Raw genomic sequence first — 27,312 nt, forward strand, 5'->3', positions numbered from 1 at the left:
ATAATAATAATTAATAAAATGTTCAAAACTGACAATTCTTAGAAGTAGAAAGACTAGTAACTGCCAGAGGCTCAGAGGAAGAAGAAAAAAGGGCAGTTTCTTTTTAAGGTAGTGAAATATTCTAAATATTTTATATGCTAAATATTCTAAAATTGATTACAGTGATGACACATAGCCTTGGGAATAATAAAAACCGTATCACTCTTTTAAATAGATGAATTACATGGTATATTAGAACTGCCTCAAATTTGTTTAATGAAAACTCAATGGTGCTTACAATGAGAGGTCTAAATAAACAGAAATCGCTGGTCACTGAAAGTCTACATAATAAAGTAATTCATTCTAAACTCAACTATAGGCTTATTAAATTTCTATAAAGCTCCTGGTCAGTGACTGAAAAGTCTACATTACAAAGCAATGTATTATAAGCTGAACCATAGGCTTACTGAATTCCTGTCAAGCTTGTGGCAAGATATTTTTCACAGCTATTATTGAGATTCTAATATTTATATGAAAGCCGGGCGGTGGTGGCATGCGCCTTTAATCCCAGCACTTGGAAGGCAGGGGCAGGCAGCATCTCTGTGAGTTCAAGACCAGCCTGATCTACAGAGTGCGTTTCAGGACACTCCAAAGCTACACAGAGAAACCCTGTTTCGAAGAACCAAAAAATAAACGGATGGATAGGTGGGTGGATGGACAGATGAAGTTTATATGAAAAGTTCAAAGGCCTCAAAAAAGCTGCAATAACCCTGACCAGTGATAAAGTGGAAGGAAGCACTCTGCCTTCTAAGACCACACAGCTATGGCCCAGGCAAGCCAGGTCCTGAAAGTCGTGGAAGACACAGAGATCAGCTAACAAATCAAGAGTACACAAAAGTAGGAAATAAAACACGTTCAACTGATACTGAGAAAGGCAAAACCACCTCAACTGAGAAAGAAATGTCTTTTTTAACTAATAGGGCTGGAACTGGGCACCTAGAGGGCAAACAAAAGTGTCCTCTAAACCATACAACCACATCTCAAATTCAAAAGCAAGCGTGAATTTAAATATGAATCACAGAACTACAGAATTCATAGAAGATGACAAAGAGGCAAAACTTGAAACTGAAGCAAGGGGCTCTTGAACTTGGTACCATGAATTAAAATAAATCAGACCTTATCAAAATTGGAGACTGTGTTAAGATGAAGTCTCTAAGATTATTTTAAAAAGCGGTCTATGCTGCTCATAGACTCAAAGAAAATATTTTCAAAACACATCTAACAAAAGTCTTAAATGGACAGGTGGTGGCATAGCCTTTAATCCTAGCACTGGAGAGGCAAAGGCAAGAGGATCTCTGAGTTCAAGGTCAGCCTGCTCTACAGGGAGGGTGTATCCCCAAGACAGTCTGGGATACACAGAGAAGCCCTGGCATGGTGGGGAGAAGGGAGAGAGGGGGAAAGGGCGATATTTCAAAACTCAATAGTAAATAAGCAAATTATTCTGACTGGACAAGATATTTCACCAAAAAAAATTTTTTTAAAGTGTGAGCAGAATAAAAACATGGAAAGATGTCCAAAACTATCAGCCATCACAGGAACCACACACAGCACACAACTCGGCAATCTCACCCTTGGACATTTACTTCAGAAAAAAGGAAAGCTTTTATTTACACAAAATCCTCATATTTCCTATATAAATGTTCACTAAGCCTAGGTTTAAATGAAGAACTCGGACCATCCCTCAGGACTAGAGAGAGGGCTCAGCAGATAAGAACACTGGCTGTGTAAATTCACGGCTCCAGAATGCACAGAAAAACCACACATCCTGTAATCCCAGCCCTATGAGGGGCGGGGAAAGGATTGCTGGTCTGACATCCTAGCTCCAGGTTCAGCAGGAGATCCTGGCTCACCGAAACAGGACAAAGAATAACAAGAGTGTTAGCCCTCCCTCTGGCCTCCACACGTACATGCACACACATACACACCACACAACAAGCTCAACAGGTGAAAGGTTAAACAAATTATCTTACCACTACATAGCATTCTGGAAATGGCAAAACCAGAGCCAGGGAACAGGCTGCCAGAAGTCAGGGACTATCACAGGGTGTGGCGAGAGGGGAGGACTCTCTGGTAACTCAAGTTTTCTATCTCCACTGCAGTGGCTATATAAATTTCTACATGAGAAAAAAATGGCACAAAATTATACATACATACATAATTAGTGTAGGTCTAAGAATTATAAAAACTACAAATTTAGTAGTCTTATTAACCATAAAGTACCATGTCAATTTTCTGGGTTTGGCGACTTCTAAGATGTCTAGATGAAGAAAGCACAGCATTCTGCCCCACCCACCCTGACATGGACCACGTGGCAACCATGGCTGCTTCCCCAAGTTCCAGCACTGTAACACTGCAGACCCCCTTCTCCAGCACCTCTGTACTTTTAATGCTTCTCACCATTAATGCCCTTCCCTTGGGAAGTTTTGTACGGGCTTTGGGAAAGGATGAAAATGTGTAGAATGGTAGCCTCTCTAACAGAATAATTCTTTGGAAAAAAATCCCACCACCATGGAACCAGAAATTCCATTGTGTCCCCCTAATTACACCAAGAACCATAAAGTTAGAGATTTACTAGGCACACCTGATCCCAAGGAAAAAATGCCGACAGTTCAGACCCAGAGCCCGAGGCCATGAAGGACAAGAGTTTAGTTAATAAATACAGAGAAACCAGAATAATACGGTATAATGGGCAAAGAGAAAGACATCAGGACCTTCCCTTTGGGAACATTATAAGGAGAACAGGCCCACAAAGTAAGACTAAGAAACAGTACTACCAGAAGTCCTTTCCTCAAGGTCAGACATTCGAAATAGGGCCTCCAACCCTTCGGGGGCTTGAAAAAAGTTCAAGCTAGATAAAGCAGCCTACTTATCTCTAAGAAGAGGAACTTGTGGCCCAACACCTTGCGCATCGTCAAGGTCAAGACAAGCTTCCTTAACCCCTGGTCTCAAGTCACACTCCAGCTCAGACACCCCTTGTCTCCGTTTAATTCTATGTGCAACTAACTATACAGTCTAAAAAGTGTAGTCCCCTTTCATTTAAATGCTACTGGCAGCCATCCCAATTCACCCTCAAATCATGTGTGTTGTGTGCCCACACCATCATTCCCCGCCAACTCCACACATCCTCTTTGGGACCTGAAGCCCCCCACAAAAGCAGCAAGTCTCCAAACATTTTTCTTTTTCTTTCTTCCCTTTTTTTTTGAGACAGTATCCCTGGATGACCTGAAAATTGCTGTTTAGAACAGGATGGTCTCGAACTCACAGAAATTTGCCTGCCTCTGCATCCTGAGAGCTGGAATTAAAGGTGTACACCAATTACACCCAGTTGCACAGCCTTCTATATTAATTTTGCCACTTCCTATAATTTCCCAAAATAAAATTATCTTAAAAATAACAGGAGCTGTAGGACTAGCATGCTTGGCAAATAAAAGAAATTTTTCACTTGCTTTTTTTAAGGGCCTGAGAGTTTGATCCTTGAGACCCACGAGGTAGGAAGAGAGATCAGACTCCCACAAACTGTCCTTTGACCTCAACAGGTAAATAAACCAGGGCACATGGGTGTGCACACAATAAACAAGTGAATAAACAAAATACTAAAAGGGGAGCTAGGGGAACGATGGACCAGAGTTTGCAGCACAATCATTAGAACTGGAGTTCAGATCCCAACACCTATGAAACAGGCCTCAAATACCTATTAACTCCACTACAAGGATGTGGCCTGCTCTTCCAGCCTCTGCTCCTGTGCATATGCACCCATGTACTCATGTGCGCGTCTACGCACAAGACTACGACTACATGCACAAGTAAGCAGCGTCTTTTAGAGATGAGAGGGTAGAGCACAGTAAAGGTGGAAGTCTAAATGAAACAAGAACAGCCAACAGCCTCGGCTTTGCTTTCCTCTATTTACATTAATAAAAATTTAAGAAAGCCATTCCACCTATAAATCAAAGTATTAACTCAACAGTTTCTCTTGTTTTTTCTTTTTCTAACATGAATTTCAATTCTGTAAAATATATGTGTTTTTATACGATGATTTTTGAACTGGCTCAGTAGGTAAAGGCACTCACTGTCAAGTTGACAACCTGAGGTCAATCCCTAGAAACCAGGCAAGAACTGATTTATACAAAGCTGTCCTCTGCCCTCACACACATCATGGTACCTCACACATACAACAGATCATGTACACTTATACAATAATAATTTAATTTAAAAAATAAAGTACTGTCTGTCGGGCAGTGGTGGCACACGCCTTTAATCCCAGCACTCAGGTGGATCTCTGTGAGTTCAAGGCCATTCTGGTCAGGACAGCCAGGGCTACACAGAGAAAAACTAAAAACATAAAATTAATTAATACAAAACAATTTTTAGCAGGTTAAGTTCAATTAATGACTTGTATTTTGTCCTTTTTTTCCTTTGTGTGTTGGAATTGTTTATAAGCAACATGGGAGCGGGGGGGGGGGGGGGCGTTGAACATTAAGAGAACCCTAATGATACTTCTTCCTCTAACAGTACACTGATTACAAAATGTGAAAATAGTTCACCTAAATATCCAACTTATGTTCTACCCAACTACATTCTTGAAGATTCAAAAAAAAATTTTCTAAAATTAACTGAAAGAGACCCTGCAAGACAAGATTTAGAATCAACACAGCAATCATTATTACAGTGATCCTCATAAAAAAGAACAAAAATGGATACGCTCAGAGATGTTTTAATAACTATCTGTGTATTAGGAGTTTTGTCTACTAAATTCAGCATGTTAGCATGTATCTGTAACCCCAGCTGCTCAGAAGAGAGGGAGGAGGGGCCTAGAAGCTGGAGACTGCTTTATATAAGAGCCAACAAAAAGAAAAGGAGGGAGGGAGCGAGGGAGGGGGGAGAAGGGGGAGGGGAAGGGAGGGGAGGACACAGACAGAGGGAAGGGAGGAATTTTAGCCTTAGTTAAAATTAACTTTAAGTGATCTTGTTTTAAAATTGTGTACAGTTTTTTTTAAATATTTTGAACATGTTTACAAGTTCAAAGGGGACTGGGAGATGGCTCTAAATACAGTCCTTGCCATGGCAGCATGAGGACCTGAGTTTGAACCCTGAGCACCCAGGTGCAATGGTGCACACATGAGGAAAATTTCCCCAGTGAGGAAAGGCAGATTACTAGAGGTCACTGTCAGTCAATCTAGCCAGATTCAATGAGAGACCTTGTCTCAAAAAATAAGGGAGAGCATTCAAGAAAGGCACTACATGAAAATGCAGGCACATAAACAAAATGTTAAAAGGAAATATTGAAAATTATAATGATTATAATTTGCTGAAAAGTTCAACAAAAATACATGAATATGAAAAAGTAAGTAACTCAATGGATACTAAAAAAGATCACTTCTTGTCATGCAAGTGCTTAAGTTTTTTTTAACTTGATTACTTTAATTATATCAAGATAATACTCTTTCCCTTAGTCATGGTTAAAAGTAATTTCAATCAAATAAGTCAATTAAAACTAAACCATACATAAAATAACAAAAGGCAAGCTCTGCTCTCTCTATGGGACCCTGCACAAGTGCCAATATTTCATCATCTACAAACTGAAGGAGTGACACTTATTACACTTTCAATTCCAAAATCTTGTGTTCTATACTCTACCCATGATCCTGGACTGCTTTGGGGAAGGATCAGCCATGCATATGGTACTGACAAGTAGTTCATTACACTCTAAGTACCTTCCACAGACACACATTTGGATGGATGATTATTCTTCATAATTTCTCAACCATTTACTTCTTATAGAGGCTGTCATGTGCATTGTAGCATATTTAACATCTATCAACCAAAACGAGAAGACTTTCCCAGCAAGACAACAAAAACAACAACAACAAAAAAATACAGACATTGTCAAAATCATCTCTGGTTTGAGAACTAATATACAAAATGTAAATGTTCCTAGGCCTTTTGAAAAGGGAAAAGATGGTGACTCTTTCTTTTGTGACATAGTTGGAAAGACATAAGAAAGGCTAGGAACATCTTCTAGCAAAATTCAAATACCTAATTGTAACTACTAGTTTTGTATGAAGCTCAATTAAAAACATAACCCACAAATGGTGGCACACACCTTTAGTTCCAGCACTGGAAAGGCAAAGGAAGGCAGATCTCTGAACTGGAGGCCAGTCTGATCTACACAGGAAGTCCTAGGACAGCCAGGGCTCCACAGAGCAAATACTCCTGTATGGCTAATGTGGAAATGAGAATGGCAGCAAGCATATCAAGCTGTGGGAGAGACTGGAGAGATGCTTCCACAGTCAAAAGCAGTTACTGCTCTACCACAGGACCCAGGTTCAATTCACAGCATCCACATGACAGCTCACAACTGGTGTAACTCCAGTTCCAGAGGATCTGAAACCCCTGTCTCTGACCTCTGGGGACACTGCACACATGTGGTGCACAGATATGCATTCAGGCAAAACATCCAAACACATTAAAATTTAAAATTTTTTAAATTAAAAATCATTTATCCTTAAAAGCTCTGGGAGATATTCATAAATATTTCTATCTGTGCCTTGTTAAGCATCCTCAATTAAAAAAAAAATCCAAAGGCTTTGTTTTCATTTTTATTTTGAGACAGTCTGGCTATGTAGCCCAGATTCACCTGGAAGTGGTAATCCTCCTGCTTCAAGCCTTTAAGTTCTAGCATCACAGGCCTGTGCCATGCCAGAGCAGGTTTAAACGGAAACGACTGTTAACACAATTCCTCTTCTCCCTGGCATTCTGAAAAGACTGAGCATTTAGGTTACTTGTAACCACTGAGAATGTGCACATGAAAAACACTTCCACGCAGTTAAATGCCACAAGCATCTATATTGATCCATTTAATCAAATACAAATGCAGCATAAATCCCATAAAAGGAATTACACTAAGGAATATTCTCAAGGCCTTTAAGTTTTTAAAGAAAGGTCAAAGAAACCCCATGCAAATAAATTACACTTAAGATTATACAATTCAACAATAAATTAAACATTGCCACATTCATTTTCTCAGTTTTTTTAATGCTACTATAAAACCAACTTGGCCACATTTCCCTCCAAACAGATAAATAGCCAGTTTCATTAGTCTATTCTTGGATAGGTCACCAGACTGGGAATAAGAGACCCAGAGTCTATTCCCAGCTGCAAAGCACACTGGGAATCTCAACAAAGTACTCCCTCAGGTTGAGGTTCTACACTCATACCATGCTGATAATACTATGCAGAAATGGCAGGAAAAAACCCAGGGTTGCTTTGGACACCCAAAAGACGATTGCAAACATATTTTTAGATGTATTAGCTCTAAAATTCTGTTTAACTTATTTACGGTAACAATCAACACATTTGAAATTTCAAAAACGTGTACTTTTAGCATTGCTCTCCACAAAATTAGTTAAGTCTTTTTCAAAGTTCTATATGAGAAACTGAACAAGTCATAATTATTATATAAAATAAAGACAAACACAAGTCAGGGGGGAAGGCTTTCAATTTGCATTTCCTAACTTTAGTCTATTATACAAGCAGCCGTTCTCTGTCACTGTAAAAAGTACTTCGCAGTCTGGAGAGCAAAAGTTTGCCCCACAGCCTAATCCTCGGAAAGGTTTTAGGAGCGTTCTCACCACTAACCATGCAGGTTTAACTAGCACAGCCAACATAAGGACTGCGGCACACATATTCCACCCGACTCCAAGTTTTAAACAAAGTTGTCTTGCAGACCAAGTTCCAGCCTGACCTCACAAACCATATAGCTGTAAGCACAGAGCAGCCAGCAGGAGAAGCAGCAGCCCCTGGCCCCGGCAGCCCCACTGCAACACAGACGACACGGCACGCAGGCAGATCGCTCCCTCCGCCCGCCGAGCCGATCCGGAAGCAGCACGGAGAGGCCTCGGGCGCACGCGCTCCGCACAAAGGCTCCTCCTCCCAGATCCCTTGGCTTCTTTGACCGCCGCCAAGGGGCCTGGGCCGCTAGCGCGGGGATCCCACGGCCCGGGGGCTAGCCTCGGCTCCATTCTGCCAGGCTTCCCAGATCTGTACAGAGCTCCAAAATCCTAGAGGACTTGAGGACTCCCTATTCCCGGGTGTCTAAAATGAAAAGTGAGGCTCCTGGAATCTTGGAACCTACAACCCTACAAACTGCAGTCCGCCGTCAAAAGTTATCAGACACATGGTAGAACACAGACAGCCTTCAATAGGAAACCCTTCAATAACTTTAGTCCTTCCTCTTACCCGTTCTTCTCTTTAGTCTTCCCTCACTCTAGTTTTACATAAGAGCTGTATTTTTCCTTAAAGAATTTTTCTCTAACCCATCTTTCCACTTATTCTTGAGTTTACCTAACAAGTTCCCTAAATCTCTTCCAGGACACTTCCACTTTGCTACTCAAAATCTCACTTAATTTTAACTTTTATAATTTGTACCAGCTCCTACCAAATAACTCCTAAAATAGGCTCCTGCTCAGTCACTCATTTTTCTGGTCTGGTCCCTCATTCTCTCAAAGCTAATCATTCCAAGCCTAACACATTTGTATTCTGGGAAACTATTCCAGAAAGGTCACTTTAAAAAATCCTTTTCCAGTACATTTGGCAATACTAGGGATAGAATCGAACCTACGGCAGGAATTCTAGACAAGCACTCCACCACTGAGCTATGTCTCCAACCATTATATTTCCAACCCAGCCTTCAACCTAACATCAATCTTCAAAATCTTGAAAAATATTCTCTAAACAGTCAAAGGTGGAGAGAGGTGGCTTCACAAGGCTACACTCTGACCTCCATATGCAACACACACATACACTAATAAGTCCTTCTTTAAAATCATCAAATCCTTGACAGTACAAAGGAAAGGGTGACAGAGTAGTATGTGGCAGAAATGAGTGTGACTGCAGAACTGGACGGGCTAAGTTTGGGAGCAGAGATGCAAGCAAAGCAGAAGCAGAGCCTGGGTCTTAAGTCACCAATGACGGCGAGTATATGGAAGAAAATAAAGGGGCTCTTTTTAGGTGGCAAAGTTTCCATTTAAACTATATTGTGTCTTTGAGATTACCAAGTCAATGTCTTTAGCTCTTCAATAGATAAGACTAGAATATACATGTACAAAATTGTAAAAAAATAACATAGAAATAACCCAAGAAAACTTATTTAGAATTGTGTGGGGGAGACATCTATACATTGGTAACTAATGGGAGGAAAAGCTAACTCCTAAAACTAAGACAGCATATGAAGTAAGTGAGGTATGAATGCATAGTCTCAGCTGCTGGGTAGAGAAGGGTTCTAACAGAAGGGTAGCAGTTTGGGGCCAGCCTAAGGAAACATAAGACTGGCTCTTATCCGGAAAACAAAGAAAAAAGACTGAAAATGAGAGAAAAGGCATAACTCACTAAGGGAACCTTTTAGGTTCTTCAACGAGATGTCCCTTCTGTCTACCCTGCTTCTCCCCATTTGTCCTGAATCTCGCTATAGACAGCAGTGTTCTCCAGGCAGCATGTCTTCTCCACATTTGCTTTCGTGCAAGCTACTCCTCTTTCCCCTCCTTACTTAAAGCATCTGACATCCTCATTCATTTCCAGTCTGTTACCGCACTGGTGATACTCTAGCAGGGATGTGGCTCAGTTGCTAGGGTGAATCCCTAGCATGCACCTGCTCTGGTTTGACCCAAGCAGCACTTAAAGCCAGATACGGGAGGACTCGGGAGGCCGAGGCAGGCGGATCTCTGTAAATTGGAGGCCAGCCCAGGACAGGCTCCAAAGCAACAGAGAAACCCTGTCTAGAAAAACCAAACAAACAAACAAAAAAAAAAACACAACACCAGATATGGTACATATCTGTACTGTAATCCTAGCACTTGTGAGGGAGAGGCAGGAGAATCAGAAGTTCAAGATCATCCTTAAACAGACAGCAAGTTCAATCCCAGCTTGGACTACTACTGGCAATTTCTGAAAGAAGGAAAAAAAGGGGGAAGCGAGGGTGTCCATGCTCTATAGCCAACAAATACAAGCCTTTCACCTCATCTTTGATATACTTTTACCTCATTTTATTTTTCTTTCTAATTCACATATCTCTCAGCTAAGTTTATCTGTATATTACATAGAAAAGGCTGTGATTCTAGAAGTGTTATTTTGTACAGAAAGTCAAAGAATTGGTGACTATTAACAAATCGTCTATTTCTCTCAATCCCGTACCTCAAAAACAATCTGATACTTTCTTTCTTTCCTTTTTTTTTTGACCCCCTGACCAAACTTCTGTGACCACTTCCTCTTCTCTCAAACTTGCCCTTTCATTCATAACCAGCTTCTCTAAAGTTCATTCTCCTACTCCTCCAGTGTGAGAAAGTGTTTGAGTTCGGGGCCAGCCTGGTCTACAAAGCAAATTCCATGACAGCCAGAACTGTACACAAAGAAACCCTGTCTCGGGGGAAAACAAAAAAGAATAAGCAGAAACACATTAACTCTTCCACAATTTATTCTAAATATAAGTATCTATCCCATCAACTAATCTAAATTACTTCCATACTGAAATGCTTAATCCTATTCAAACACTCCAGTCCTTCCATGGAAGTCTTAGATCCCACCTTTGGTACCTATAATCCTCTTTACAGCTTCTAAAACGCAGTCTCTTCATCCATCTGTTACTTCCTGCCGCCAATTTCAGAATAAAGTACTCATCCTTCTTCAAGCAAACGCAATTCCTGCATCCACTGCTTCCATTCTCTCCCAGCTCACTGAGTACACTCCATGCATTCTGATGAGTGGGTTTCTTCAAGACCACAGAGAAAAACCAAAGTTCTATGCACCCAGCCCTGGCCACACTCGAGTCCTCATCTTTTTGGCAAAGACACTTACAAACCTGTCTTGGTTTGCACATGCATATGACTTTTACATGGCATTCTTACACTAGATTCATGGCCTTGGCTTGTGTTAAGACCACTCCTCTTAACCCAAATTGTGGGTATTTTCTCTAGTTCTATTCTGGAACTTTCTAGTGTTCTCCCTCTTAATACTGTCTAAACCCCTTTCCCTCTTCATATGGAGGTCTTCCTCGGCTCCTCCAAAATACCCTTTCAGTCACCACCCGCTGCTACAATCTAGTGTTCTTAAGAAATCTGAATATTTATTGATTTCTCTTTTTTTTTAATCTTACTTATAAAACAGGTGTAGTGGCACACATCTTTAATGGCACAACAAGAGGCAGGTGGGGAATCTCTGTGAGTTCAAAGCCAGTCTGGTCTACAGAGTAAGTTCCAGGTCAACCAGGGCTATGTAGAGAGACTGCCTTAAAAAAAGAAAAGGAAAGAGGAAAAAAAAAAAGACAAAAAAAAGGTTTTATTTATTTCTGTGTATGGGTGCTTTGTCTTCATGTATATCTACACACCACATTCATGCAATAGTTATGGAGAAAATAGGGTGACTTATCCCCTAGGACTGGAGTAACCGATGGTTGTGAACCACCATGTGGTGCTTGAAATCGAATCTGGTTCCTGTGAAGAGCAGCCAAGACTCTCACTCTCAAGCACTTAGCCATCTCTCCAGCCCCATATACTGAGTTGTTCCACTATTGCTTTAATTAACTGATCCGTCTGCTATTGTTTCAATTAACACTTAAAATTATCAGCCCACTACCAAGTATAGTAGTAGTGTCAATTACCAACCCCACACATGTATTCTGAAGTCTCTATTGGACCTCTTGGCTCTACATCCAATACTTTTAACTCTTGCTAGAGGATAACCTATCCTCTATATTTCTATTTAGTTTGCTTTTGTTTTGTTAGACCCAAATCTCCTTTTGTAGCCCAAGGCGTCCCTGATTTTACCTACAGGTGTGATCCAGACACCTGGCCCAATGTCTTAACAAACTGAAACAGTTCTAGGTAACCAAATTATCTCTGTTAACAGTATCACAGTCCTCAATCACCTTTATTCCACTACCATTACTGCCAACTTACATCCTCAATACTTCATACTTTGCACAGCCTTATAAATGACTTCCAGTTATGTCTCCACAAGGAAAAGGTCTTAAGACTTCATTCTTAAACCCTCTTCTTACTTCTCCGCTCAACACTCATCAGTTAGAACAAAACTTCATCAGTGGCTCCCCACTATATCTTAAGTCAAGTTAAAGCTCCTACAAGTTCCCCAATTACAGGCTATTCAACTGTCCAACAACTGTAGAATGGGTAAACACTGTGGAATAGTAATATAGGAGACACCTAAGAAGGAATGAAAAATAAGCTACCATTATATGCAACAGAAATGAATCTAACAGCCATAATTTTAAGCAAAAGAAAACAGACACAGAGGTATGATTGCATTTATATGAAATTCAAAGCCACACAGAACTACTCTGTTATGACAGAGATTAGAATAATAACTGTGGTTTGGAGGATACATCTTCCTACTTGGAGGTGACGCACAGGGAATTAATGCGGGTGTAAGAAACATTAGAAACCTTCTATATATTAAGTTAGGAGGTAGCCAGATAAATGGATATGTAAATAAATAAAAATAAGTTTTAAAGCATATTACTCTGTGCCTTTAAGATTAGAGTACCTTACTGGACATACTTCAATAAATAAAATAGTTTAAACCATTTTGGTCTGGATTTCAAGCTCTCCCTGCTACTGTTTTCTAGCTTTATTTCCTTTCATTCCTCAACACAAACCTTAATTATAGCTGACTTAAACCACCAAACCTTAAACACACCCAGAACTGTCACACCACCACCCTCATCATCCTGCCTATGCAGTCCCACTTACCCTTCACATTCTAAGCTGAACACCGATTCTTCCACAAAGCCTGATCAAGACTGCCACATAATCTGTTCATAGACGAATGCATATACTTTATCGCTAAATTCCTCAAGAAAATGGATAGTGCATTCATAAACATAGATGCATCCTTTCATTGTCTACCACAAAACCTTGTACAGTGTAAGTGCACAAGGATTCTTAAGTAAATTCTGCTAGTCTATCAAAAACACCCTGTAATCTACCCCTCCTTCTCATATCCTACTCATTGCTATTTCTATTCACAATCCATCCCAGTTTGCAAGTTTAAAACCATACAAAAATGGTTAAACCCTTACTACATTAAAAAAAAATGTTGTAATGCATCCACTATACTACCCCAAAATACAATCCAATTTCAGCTGCTGCCATTTGAATATTTCTAGTCACCCAGTCTCTCCGCCACAATAATCCCATCCCATCCCCTCATCTCTAATCCTACTCTTACCTAACTCCAGCCCTCTGGAGCTTCATCACAAGCCTCCTAACTGGTCTTCTCATCTGCCTTACTGGACTACCACACTGCCCTAGTGCTGTAGGGCACATCTATGTCAGACTGAACAAATAAGCCGAGGGACATAACTTCAGTAGTAAAGCATTTGGCTAGCATGTGCAAAGCCCCAGTTTCAATCCTTAGCACTAAAGGGAAAAAAAAAGATGAAAGTCTAATGTATATAGTTCTTGACTTAAATTCTCTTCTCAAAATTCCATAGCTATACATTACTGATGTATGTTAACATTGTAATCATCAAAGCCCCATAAAACCTTGGTCAGAAAGGTACAATGGTTATCAATTTCCTGATAATAAAGAACAGAGGATCAGGAAAGGAAATAATTCTCTACAACAGTGGTTCTCAACCTTCCTAATGCTATGACCCTTTAATCAGTTCCTCATGTTATGGTGGAAGCAAAAACTTATTTCGTTGCTACTTCATAACTGTGATTTGCAACTATTAGTTATGAATTGTAATGTAAATATTAATATGCCACCCAAGGAGTCGTGATCCCACAGGTTGAGAACCATTGCTCTACAATTATAAAATGTGTAAAGACAACAACCAAGACAACAACCCAGGTTCTATGTGCTTACAAAGCACAACACTAACACACCAATACAAACTACTTACTTAGCTTTCAGGTCACTCATATTCTACCTAACCCAAGCTAACTCTTCCTACTTTAAAATGTAATACGCCCGGGGCTGGAGAGATGGCTGAGTGGTTAAGAGCACTGACTGTTCTTCCGGAGGACCCGGGTTCAGTTCCCAGCACCCATATGGCAGCTCACAGCTGTCTGAAGATCCAGTTGCAGGGGATCTGACACCTTCACACCAGTGTACATAAAATAAAAGTTAAATAAGCCATAAATATTTTGAAAAAAAAAGAAAAATGTAATACGCCCAACTCATGAATTGACCCCCTCTGCTCTTAAAAGTACAGGTTGTGATTCTTTAGAAACTCATGAAACTCATTTCATGGATGATAATTAAGTTCTTACCCCAAATCCCTTAAGCTAGCTTTGCTTTCTTTGGTGGGGGGAGGAGGAAGTATTTTTCCTTTTAGATATTATCTAGACTGTGCATACTGGCACATGCCTTTCATCACAGCACTCAAGAAGCAGAGGCAGGTGGATCTCTGCATTCAAGGCCTGGTCTACATAGTAAGCCAGGCCTACACATAATGAGACTCTGTTTTTAAAAAAGGGGGGTGCTAGAGGAATGTCTCAGCAGTTACAGAGTACTGGCAGCTCTTCCAGATGACCTTGGTGTCATCTCCAGCACCCACATGGCAGCTCCCAACTGTCTGTAACTCCAGCCCCAAGGGATCCAATGCCTGCATGCATGTACATATAAAATACAATAACTCTTTTAAAAGAAGAATACATACTATTCAAAAGAATCCAACTTGGTAAAGAAGGTTCTGGGGCTGGAGAGATGGCTCAGTGCTTAAGAGCACTGGCTGCTCTTCCGGAGGTCCTGAGTTCAATTCCTAGCAACCACATGGTGGCTCACAATCATCTATAATGAGACCTGGCGCCCCCTTCTGGCATGCAGGCACACATGGAAGGAATGCTGTACACATAATAAATAAATAAATCTTAAAAAAAAAATGTTCTGGCTGTGAATTTTGTTTTACATATACACATATTCATACACATATGTATTAACTGATATGTGCCTTGTATTTCTTACTGTGGGTTATCATTTAAATATTATACCATTCCTCATTCATAGACATCTCTAACCTCTCAGGCTAAAATGTTTTTTTAATTATTTTATGTATTTATATCTTTTTTCTTTTTCTCCCCCCCCCCTTGAGACAGGCTCTCTACGCAGCCCAGACTGACTTTGAACTCCCTATGTTGGTCAAACTGGCCTGGAAAGCTGGATCCTCCTGCCCCTGCCACTGCCTTCAGGTGCTGGAATTAGAGACCTGCACACCAGTACCCCAGCTTTAAAATACACTTCTGTGGCACTGCAATGCTGTCCCGGGTTTGTCAAGTCAAGTACATTCTTACAACTTCAGCAGCAGTAGGTAATTTCTTATGGTGCCCTTGGCTGTTTATGGCTGTTTGTGAGCACCATGTATGTGTGCACAAGTCTAGCTCCCCCAGAATATAACTCCCAAAGGACTCATTCTCGATGGCATCTTATAACGCTTTTGTATAGAATGTACCTGATCTGTTAAATAAAAACCATCTATAAATTACATGAATAATCTCTGATATAGTCCAAACTTTCTGTTAACTCTCGGGCTTCAAGCAGTCTTACCATCTCTCTCCTCAAGCAACCCTCTTTACCTGCCTCCCACCTTCCCCTTCTCACTAGACATGACTTAGAATCATTTCCTTCTTGCAGAACCACTTTCCCCCCAATCTGATTCTCTTCTGCATTAATTCTAGTTCTCCAACATCTAAACCAAATGATCTCTCTTTTGGTGGGAAGTTGGTAGGTAGAGCATCTCAAATCTGTCATTCTAACTGGCCTGAAGCTTGCTATATAGACAAGGCTGCCCCTCAACCTACAACAATCCTCCCGCTTCTGTGGTGCTAGGATTACAGGCGTGAGCCACCAGCCATATTGAACAATTTTATAGTTAACATATTTTCCAGCTACATCTCCTCAAATTATGTTCACTCCTTCCTTTGCACCCATTTTTATCAACCCCCTTAATTCTTGTTTGTAATAAAAGGCGAATTATACATAAATAAAACAAAAACTGAAAACAAAACTCAGCTCTCCTGAACTAGCTTCCCCTTCACTCATTTACTCAGCAGGCAAGTGTGTGTCCACTGCACACACGCCCTCAGTCCTAGCTGTCCACCTGCAGTCCACACAGCAGCTCTGACCATTGTGTGTCCACTGCACACACGCCCTCAGTCCTAGCTGTCCATCTGCAGTCCACACAGCAGCCCTGACCAGTGTGTCCACTGCACACACGCCCTCAGTCCTAGCTGTCCACCTGCAGTCCACACAGCAGCCCTGACCACTGTGTCCACTGCACACACGCCCTCAGTCCTAGCTGTCCACCTGCAGTCCACACAGCAGCCCTGACCACTGTGTCCACTGCACACACGCCCTCAGTCCTAGCTGTCCACCTGCAGTCCACACAGCAGCTCTGACCAGTGTGTGTCCACTGCACACACGCCCTCAGTCCTAGCTGTCCACCTGCAGTCCACACAGCAGCCCTGACCACTGTGTCCACTGCACACACGCCCTCAGTCCTAGCTGTCCACCTGCAGTCCACACAGCAGCTCTGACAAGTGTGCAGGAAAATGCCAGATTTGTGTTCTTCATTCACTAACCAAAGAATCTGCAAGATAGACTCAGAAAACAAACTAAAAGATGTACTAGATAAAGATTGAAAAGACCCCACACTTGTTGCAGGGAGCTCAAAAAATCTATCCAACATAAGATAATTTAGAAAGAAACAGAACAGTAGAAACAGCTAAGAGGAAACAGGCAGAAGGCATTCAAATAGATTCAGATGGTAGGCTCACTGTAAGGCTGTCCAAGAAACCTGGAGCCCTTTGGTCCCATTCTGAAACTCCTTAGGGCAACAGTTCTCAACCTTCCTAATGCTACGACTCTTTAATACAGCTCCTCATGTTCTGGTGACCCCCCAACCATAAAATCATTTCATTGCTACTTCATAACTTTAATTTTGCTACTGTTACGAATCATAATGTAAATACTTTTAGAGATAGAGGGTTCTGAAGGGGTTGCGACCCATAGGTTAAGAACCACTGCCATCGAGCAAGGAACTCAGGACCGCGAGGGGTGCATCCACACACTGAGACAATGGGGATGTTCTATCGGGAACTCACCAAGGCCAGCTGGCCTGGGTCTGAAAAAGCATGGGATAAAACCGGACTTGCTGAACATAGTGGACAATGAGGACTGAGAACTCAAGAACAATGGCAATGGGTTTTTGATCCTACTGCACATACTGGCTTTGTGGGAGCCTAGGCAGTTTGGATGCTCACCTTACTAGACCTGGATGGAGGTGGGTGGTCCTTGGACTTCCCACAGGTCAGGGAACCCTGATTGCTCTTCGGGCTGATGAGGGAGGGGGATTTGATGGGGGAAGAGGAGGGAAATGGGAGGCGGTGGCGTGGAGGAGGCAGAAATCTTTAATAAATCAATAAATAAATAAATAAAACAAAAAAAAAGAACCACTGCCATAGGGAGTCGCGCAAACATCTAAACTTCTTCTATCCTTTCCCAATACTATTAGCAAATACGCCAATGATACGTCAGTCTTCAAAACTCCATTGTCCCCATTGTCCAGCCAGGCATGGTGGCACACACCTTTAATCCCAGTACTTGGGGGAGGCAGAAGCAGGAGGATCTTTGTGAGTTCAAGGCCAGTCTGGTCTACAAGGAGTTCCAGAACAGTTAGGGCTACACAGTGAGACCCTGACTCAAAAAGTGCACACATGCACGCACACACAAGCTATCCCTCACTTTTTTTTATTCAATCCACCCATCCAACCATCTGATTTTGCTCAACTAACACTTAGAAGTGCCTAACTGTAAAGTGGTCACCATCTGCAAAATATTCCCAACTTCCTCTTTGAGAGTATTTTTTTAAAAAAAAATATTTATTTATTTATTCATTCATTATGGATAAAATATTCTGTCTGTGTGCATGTCTGCAGGCCAGAAGAGGGCACCAGACCGCATTACAGAAACTCATTTTTGTGCCTTTGACTAACTGAACTGTAAGTAAAACCACTCTCTATTTTCTCTATTTAATACTGATTGGTCTTTATCACTTCTAAAAATCAAAACTTTGAGTAAAAACAGACTTACTTGTCAGGAGTCAGAAAGATGATCATTAAGTAATAACAATTGCCACCAAGCCTGATAACCTCAGTTTGGTCTCTGGGATCCACATGGTGGAAGAAAAAACCAGACTCCTCACAAGTTACCTTCTGACCTACACACACACACACACACACACACACACACACGATAGATAGACTGACAAACAGACAGATAGTTTTTGAGAAGAATTGTCAACAATGAAGGTACTCAAAATAGTATACTTTGTACTAATTTTAAATGTACCGCCCTGAAAGAATTATGTACTCATAAGGACCACATCTCAAATATAATTTAAAAAAAAACTTCCCCAAAAAGCATACAATAGACGTTCAGTAATAGTTGAATAAAGTAATGCTGGAGATTGAAAGGTAATTCAGAAAAGGGCATTCTACCAAAGGTCTGAACACTACCTGAAGATATTTAAAAGACCAACTTCAGGCTAGAGAGACACTCAGCAGGTAAAGGCACCTGCTGCCAAGCATGTCAACCTGAGTTCAATCCCCAGAACCATTGGAGAGAACTGTTGTCCTGTGAGCTCCACATGCACTGTGGCGTATATGCTCACATGCATATACACATGAAAATAACAATATTTTTATTGTTTCAGATTCCTGAAATCTTTGTTAGTGAATTGTTTCACACTTGTTATTCTCACCAAACAGAGGGGAGAAAAGATCTCATCTAATTTTTTTTATTTTTCTTTTTTTTTTTTTGATGTTTTCCTTCATATGGGGGATAGAGTTGAGAAAGAGACAAAATATAGAAGTCCCCACTACTTGCAAAGAGAAAAGGGTACAGTGAGATTGAGGCGTGGGAAGGGAGACCAGAGGATTAATACTGGATAAATACGATATATACATGTATGATATTATGACACTCATTATTTTATACAATGAATATATGCCAGTTTCCAAAATAAAAATAACTTTCATTAGTTTTGGTATACAAAAGAATATATTACCTTTATCTATCCTGATAGAATTATTTTTTTTATAAATTTATTTATTTATTAAAGATTTCTGTCTCTTCCCCGCCACCGCCTCCCATTTCCCTCCCCCTCCCCCAGATTTTTGGGACTTGGGGAAATGAGGGACACGGTCTCACACTGTAGTTACGGCTGACCCAGAACTCAAAATCTTCCTGCCTCACCATACACTCTTGGAGTACTCAAATTACAGACTTGGGTCATAATGCCTGGCTAAATCAGATTTTTTTTTTTAGTATGTGTGCATGTGTATATGGGTGTATACACACCTGTATGTGAACACGTATGTGCTTGAAGGCCATAGGTGTCCTGCTCTCTCTGCCTCTCTCAATGAATCTGGAACAACTTAGCTATTTCTGTCTCTGCCCACCCTCAAACCCAACCCTCTAACCTACACACAGTGCTGGGGTTACAGGCATAGGTGCAACCACTCTAGCTTTTTTTTTTAATATTTATTTATTTATTATGTATACAATATTCTGTCTGTGTGTATGCCTACAGGCCAGAAGAGGGCACCAGACCTCATTACAGATGGTTGTGAGCCACCATGTGGTTGCTGGGAATTGAACTCAGGACCTTTGGAAGAGCAGGCAAGGCTCTTAACTACTGAGCCATCTCTCCAGCCCCCCACTCTAGCTTTTTCTACGAGTCCTGGGGATTTAAACTCAAGTCCTCAAACCTTGCACAGCAAGAGTTCTTGCCCTCTGAGATAGCTCCCTAGTTCTTAAAACAAGATTCTTAAAACAGAGAGAGGTAAGAAAATAGACCAAATTAAACCACCTTCAGATTAGAAGAAGCCCTTTGATCTCAACCCTTCAATGTTTATGCGGGATTAGAGCTTCAATCTAATCCATTCCATCTTCTACCACGAATGTAAACACCCCTTTGGTCCTCCATGCTCTCAAACTCACATACCCACAGACATACACTGGTGTTGGTTTGCTCACTGAGAAAAGGTATTGCTATGTAGCCCTGGTTGGCCTGGAGCTCCCTATATGAACCATGATGATCAAGCGTCATCATTATTACTAACTCAACACTACTTTCTAGCAATCATTCAACAGGTAATTACTAAAAATCAAACTGTTAGCTGGCAGTGATGGCACATGTCTTTAATACCAGCACTCAGGAGGCAGAGGCAGACAGATCTCGGAGTTCCAAGGCCACAAGGCTAGCCTGGTCTACAGAGTGAATTCCAGGACAGCCAAGGCTACACAGAGAAACCCTGCCTCAAAAAACAAAACAAAAAAAAAACTGTTCAGTTTCCCCAAATATTATTTGAATAAAATCTCAGTTCTAAAACAGGTTACAATCTAGTTAGCATTTTCAAAGAGAAGGCAAACATATAAATGAATATGAAAAGACGATAAAGCTAGCTCAGTGGCAGAGTCCTTGCCTAACAAGCACAAGACCCTAGATGTAATCTGCAATACCAGAAAAATTTTAAAGAGAACAATACACATAAGAAATTAGAATATTCAGTATTCACATCTACATGTGAAAGAAATCTTGACATTAAGAATAAAAAAGGCTTCCAAGAAGCTTAGTTAAATAAGATTTCCTAAAAGAAGTAGAACAGTACTTATTCCCCACATCTATGGTACTGACCTTAATCCATATACAAACTTTGAAAACAGACTCCATTCTTTTTATTAGTTTTTATTCTGTGTGTATACATGCACACACATGCCACTTGCATGTAGAGGTCAGTGGACAATGTGCAGGAGTCAGTTCTCTCCTTCTACCATGTGGGTTCTGGGAACTGAATTCAGGTAATCAGACTTGGCAGCAAGAACTTTTACTAGCTGAGCCATCTCACCAGCCCTGACTCCATTCTTCTAAATGAGCATCAGAGATTTGTCCACTAATCTATTACTTAATAAAAATATGAGTTATAGCAAGGGGCCAGCGAAATGGCTCAGTGGAGAAAGGAGTCTGCTGCAAAGCCTGGTGACCTGAGTTTGATCCCACAGACAGACCCACAAGGTAGAACTGACTCACTCAAATTGTCCTCCATACTTACATCGTGGTGCATGTGCATGCATGCTGTGTGTGCACGTACAAAATAAATAAGAGCAATTTAAAAAAATGTTACAGTCAGACATAGTGGTGCATGCCTATAATCCCACAAGACTGAAGCAGAGGGATTCGGAGACCTAGGTAAGCCTGGACAACTTTGCAAGTTCCAGGCCAGTCTGGAACCATTTAGCAAGGCCCTCTCTCCAATGAATGAATAAATGAACAAACACCTCAGATACCTGGAATGAACAGTCAGGGTCATTTTAACACAATCCCATGTTTCATCAGCTCTAGCTCTCCAGAAGCCTGCCAAAGAATACACAACCTGGTAGGCACCTCCTCCCCATCTCTAACCAGCAAATCTAATGCTGCAAAGACGCTGTTTCCTACAAGTCTTGTTTGGGTCCAAACCTCCCTTTATCATTTCACCCAATACTTCTACCTACTTTAACAAGCCCTCTTTAAAGTTAGAAGAGTTTAAAGTCTCTTTAATTTTTATTTTATGTGCATTGGTGTTTTGTCTAGATGTGTGTCTGTGTGAAGGTGTGGGAGTCCCTGGAAGTGGAGTTACAGAGAGGTGTGAGCTGCCATGTGGGTGCTGCGAATTGAACCCTGGTTATCTGGAAGAGCAGTCAGAAGAGCTGAGCCATCCCTCCAGCCCCTTAAAGGCTCTTCTAACACAATGGGCAAATCAAGAGATACAAACTCAAACAAATAGTTTAAAGTTTCTAATTTGAGTTTTTAAGCCTCAAAACTTAAGGTTTAGGTAGGGCCAGCGAGACGGTTAAGAGGGTAAATGTGCTTTGCTTAATGATACTAGCCTGACGACCTGAGTTCAATCCCTGGAACCCACATAAAGGTGAAGGAGAGAAACCAACTCGTGAAAGTTGTCCTCTGACCTCCACACATATTCACACTGCTAGACATGTGCCCACACACAACAAAATTGCTTTAATTTAAATAAAAATTAAATTTAAAATAAAAATCTTAATATCAAGACTTAAGCACATCATGTGAAAGTATAGATCAGAATGGAGAACAAAAAGAGAAAACATCATCCATTGCGCTCAGGAACACTGACTTCTATAGTCAGTCTCCAGAGTGGTGATGTCACTTTGTAAAGAGACATGATGGAGCAGAGAGCATGGTGGCATACGCCTGCAATCCTGCACCCTGGGCTACCTAAACCAAACAGAAATGATAAAAGCATACCAACTACTTAGAGCTGGAGAACCACGAACTACAAAAAAATTAATGCTTAGAAGTAGCACAACTGTGTGGGAGAACACAAGGTAGCAGAGAGATAAATATGATCAAAGTACATTATACACGTGTGAAAATGCCATAAAGTGACCCGTTATCTTGTACAAAGTGTGCTTATTTTCTTTTTTGCTGTTTTTTTGTTTTTTCGAGACAGGGTTTCTTTGTTAGCAGTCCTGGGTGTCCTGGAACTCGCTTTTGTAGACCAGGCTGAACTCAAACTCACTGAGATCCGCCTGCCTCTGCTGGGTTTAAAGACAAACGTGGCTGCGTTTATTTTCTTAAGGTGTAAGACAAGAACAAGGTTAAGAAAACAGTGGGCTGGAGTTGTAGCTCAGTTTATCCAGTTTGTAGTGTTTACCCAGCAGGCAAAAAGTCTCAGCAAGCAGTGGTGGCACACACACATAGCACTCAGGAGGCAGAGGCAGGTGGGTCTCCATGAGCTTGGGGCCAGCCTGTTCTAGAGAGCAAGTTCCAGGACAGCCAGGGCTACAGAGAGAAACCATGTTTCAAAAAATCAAATAAATAAATAGAGTCCTGGGTTCAATTACCAGCACTTCATACACTAGATGTAGACAGATGCCTTTAATGCCAGAACTTAAGGAGGCAAAAGGTTCAGAAAGTCATGGTCATCTTCCCTACATGAAGCCCCTGTCCCACGAACAACGGAATGGATCTGTTGAGTTTGGGAGCAGGGTCAGCACAGCAGGCAGCAGTCTCTGGAAAGAGAAACTGCAACTGACAGGGTTTGCTTTTCATTGCTGGTCCCTTCAGAACAATCTTTAAATTACATACGTACACTCGGGAGGCAGAGGCAGGCAGATCTCTGTGAGTTCGAGGCCAGCCTGGTCTAGAAGAGCTAGTTCCAGGACAGGAATCAAAAGCTACGGAGAGGGGCTGGAGAGATGGCTCAGAGGTTAAGAGCAATGGCTGTTCTTCCAGAGGTCCTGAGTTCAATTCCCAGCAACCACATGGTGGCTCACACCCATTTGTAATAAGATCTGGTACCCTCTTCTGGCATTCAGGCATACATGCAGGCTGAACACTGTATTCATAATAAATAAATAAATCTTTAAAAAAAAAAGCTACAGAGAAACCCTGTCTCGAAAAATCCAAATAAATAAATAAATAAATAAATAAATAAAATGTTCATATTATTCACATAAGAAAGACAACATACTATATTTAGGTGCATTGTAGTAGAAGAACTGACAATATACTGAACTAGTGGGGGAAATGAGCCTCCCGCACAATAGGTACATCCTATCAAGTCAGCCCTTTTTAAAAGTGACCAAATCAAGTTGGAAAACAACTCATCCGTTAAAAAAGCGCTTCTTCCAAAGGACCCAAGTTCAGTTCCCAGCACCCACGTCAGACAGCTCAAAACTGCCTGTCACGACAGCTCTAGGACATACAACATTCTCTTCTAGCCTACTTGGGTACCCCACATCCAAGGCATATGTGCACACAAACACACACACATACATAAAAATAAAAACCTTTAAAAGTGGTCAAATCTAAATGCACTAACAGGAAATTTTCCAAGTTTTTCAAGACAAATCCTGATTATTTCTATAAAAAAAAAAAAACTGTAATGGAAGAAACCTCCTCCCCCACCTTAAGTAGCATCTTAGCTAGAGAAATGAAATCTTTCCTGAAAGAATGTGGGGTAAGAGTTTCCCATTCCTCTCCCAAATTTTCTCTTTTCCTTCAACTTCCAGAAAAAGATGTCACATTGAACACACTGATCCTCTCTTCAGTTGAAGTAGTATTACAACATATTATGTATGTAATTCTTCTTGACAATAAAAGGTAAATACTATTCTGGTAGCTCTTAAGACACTGACCTAGCCATGTAGTGGTGTACGCTTTAATCCCAACACTCAGGAGGCAGAGGCAGGTGGGTCTCTGAGTTTGAGTACAACCTGGTTTACAAAATGAGTTCCAAGACGGCAAGAACTAGGGTTTCAACAGCAACAAAAAAGACAAGACACTGTTCTCGCCCAATGTTCCTTCTTGAAAATCCAGTCTAATGTCCTTTCAGTAAATGCAGCAGAAAGACCCTGGTTTCCTGACACAGAGATGCTAACTGTCCCTTCTCACCAGACCTGGACTCATCCTGCCACTTCAAGTTTCCTTAGGCATCATGATCAACTATTCTCGACCTCCTTATAACTCAGATCAACACAGATAACATACAGCCTCCATTCTGCATGCCTACATTTTGCCGGCAGATGTTCTTTTCTTCAGTAACACCATGCCTCGGTGACAGAGTACATCCAGAATTGTGAATAGAAAAGGATCTCCCGCCAACACAAGGTATAAAACCAAGCCAACTAGACTCCTTTGGGCTACAAATGGAGCCCCCAAACAACGGGACTACCATGCACCAACTCTCAACGCACACAATTATAATCTTGTGTCCTGCAACCTAGGCTGAAATATGGCACGGCTCTTCTAGAACTGTGGACGCTAGAGAGCGAAGAAGAAAACCTCCAGGCCAAGTAATTCCTATTCCCGTGTCTGCCAGGATGGTGTTCAGCCAGCCTCCGGTAAGTGACAATACTCCAAATCTGCTAAAATTCTAAACTCCGTGGCCTCAAGAATCCCCACAGGCCCGGCGTTTCTCAAGGTCTCTTCCCAAGATCTTCAGTTCAGTAGTGCGGCACTAAAACGTCTCAAGCCAACCTACAGACTAAGTGACTGATTCTCAGTGACCCCCAACCACAGTGGGGACCCACACTTACCGGATGTCATCTACTGAAGAGCCCAAACAGGTTCCGAACTAGGCCACTCTGGCCCATCTGGAATAACTCTTTAGACCTTGGGCCAGCATTTGATAATTATGCTACATCTGTCGATGCTATTATGCATTCCCTGCATCTTCTCTAATATTTCGCACTCCTCTGGCTTCAAATGCTCTCCCTTCTATCCGCAGAAACTACTCTATGCCTTTCTTTCCTTGCCTTGGAAACGCTTCGATTCTTTCCATAATGAAACACCTAGTATATCTGCACAATGAACACCCCCAGAATCCTCAAGACTGCTCCACAGCCACCCCCGGCATTCCTCCACCTATCCGGTATCTTCCCTCCGGCCCCTTTCTCCCCTTTCGCACTCCCACTATGCTTCCTGCAAGCAATCCCCTTTCTCCAGCCCCTGCCCTTCCCTGCAGCCAAAGAGCACACCGAGGCAGCAGCGGCGACCGAGGCCTGCGGTGCATAAAGCACTGCACCAAGACGGCGGAGAGCCCTGGGGTCTGGCCGGCCTCCTCGCCCACAGCCTGGCACCCCGAGGCCTCTCCGCAAGCATCCCACCTCCTTCCTACCCGACACCGGCCGCAGGCCTCGGAGGCCGCCAGCTCGCCTCCACCGCCCCCGTCATTCTCCGTTCTCCAAGCCCCGACCCACCATCCTCGCCCCGCTTCCTCGCGTCCCCCAGCCCCGCGCTCCCGCGGCCTGCACCCGCCGCTTCCCGGGCCGCCCCCGGCTGGCCCGCCGCTCCCGCGGGTCAGGCCGCCGCCGTCGCGCTCCCCCCCCCCCGCGCGCCGCCCCCTCCCCTCCCCCGCCCTCCCGGGCCCAGGCCTGCCAGGCCGAGCGTTTACCGCGGGCTGGCGCCGAGGCGCGCGGTCACCGACTGCAGGCGGCTGCGGCTCCGACCTTCCCACGGGCCCGGCAAGGAGGGAGAGGGGGAGGGGAGAGAACTTTTGCTGTGGCAGCTCCGGCGACAGCTCCCACCCCTGCGCCTTTCTCCTCTTCCTCCCCCTCCTCCTCCTCCTCTTCCTCCTTCTCTTCCTCCTCCCAGAGCAGTCGAGAGGCAGACATGGCGCGGCTAGAGCGCCGCCGCGGTCGCCGCCGCTGCCGGCGCGGTGCATTGTGGGAAGCCCCGCACACAGGAAGCGCTCCGGGCCGCCCGCCCTCGCCTGGCGCGGAGATCTGGCTGCGAGACCCAGCGTGGCTCTGATTCCGGCGCCTGCGTGTCAGTCGCGCAGCGTGGCCGGGGAAGCTGGCTCCGCGTCGCGCTTACCCCTGATGGGCCTTGAAGGAAGACGCTTTGAAATAGATCGGAGCCGAGAAAGCTCCTGGGAGAAACGTGCACCCCTTGAGGCTGGGTGCGTAGCTGGCGCCCCGAGAAGTGAGGAATGGGGATTAATAGCGGTCCGGGCCCAGGGAAGTGGAAGGGGCGGGAACGTAGAGGAAAGGTTTGGCCAGAATTTCTTGGATCCTTCCTTTATCCTCTTACCTGACTAGCCTCTCCTCTGCGACTCCAAGTGTCACCTTTTCCGGAAGATGCAACCCTGTACCCTTGAAAGTAGAAAACCTTGTTGGAGTCTGCAAACCGTAAAGCAGGATGTGGGCACCGTGAAAAAAACAAGAGATCCCGGTCAGGACTTTGTTGGGCCCAAACCTCGTTCTGCGGGCCAACAAAGAATGTATGGTTATGATCTGTAAAGACTGCTCAGTTGCCCTGTCTTTTGGAGACCCTTTGGTGACCTTCACTAAATCGTGCCCTTCCTCTATTAACAGGAGGACTCTGCCTGCAAAGGGGTGACTTACAGTTCCTCACCTTTGTACCCACACGCTAGTACAAGGTCAGCTAGGTAACCTAATCTGTTGAGTGATTGCTGAACACCTTCCTAACGGTTTCTTCGTGAATCTCAAGGCTTTATTTAGCACCTCCCTGCAATACTTAAACAGAACCTTTGAGGTGAGAGAGAAAGGACATTAAAATATCTACATAACCATTTCTGGAATTCTCTCCTTGTCCACACCCACCTCCTCACTCCTGGATGTTCATTTGAATCGTGCTTTTGGCAAAGCTCCAAACTTCCGAATTCTGCACTCGTGCTGACACGGAATTAGATTACTGTCTGAAAGGTTAATGTGCCCCCGCCC

General features: G+C 42.7%; 1 protein-coding gene across 8 annotated transcripts in view; it reads right to left on the reverse strand.

Moving 5' to 3' along the window:
• Positions 1–26,678, reverse strand: part of Znf148 (zinc finger protein 148) — a 122,441-nt gene extending 95,763 nt beyond the window's left edge. Inside the window, exons 1-2 of one of the 8 annotated variants that reach the window (XM_075965825.1) lie at positions 26,022–26,284; positions 2,010–2,153 (exon numbers count right to left, since the gene is read on the reverse strand). The gene's annotated coding sequence lies outside the window, so the exon portion shown is untranslated. Of the gene's footprint in view, positions 1–2,009; positions 2,154–6,139; positions 6,172–7,780; positions 7,800–25,164; positions 25,538–25,827; positions 25,847–26,021; positions 26,293–26,659 lie in introns of those variants that run through there. The other 7 variants (XM_075965834.1, XM_075965842.1, XM_075965878.1 and 4 more) reach the window with 7 other exon arrangements.
• Between the last annotated feature and the right edge of the window lie 634 nt (positions 26,679–27,312).

This window comes from Microtus pennsylvanicus, chromosome 1 (genome assembly GCF_037038515.1).
Source record: "Microtus pennsylvanicus isolate mMicPen1 chromosome 1, mMicPen1.hap1, whole genome shotgun sequence".
Classification (NCBI taxonomy): domain Eukaryota; kingdom Metazoa; phylum Chordata; class Mammalia; order Rodentia; family Cricetidae; genus Microtus; species Microtus pennsylvanicus.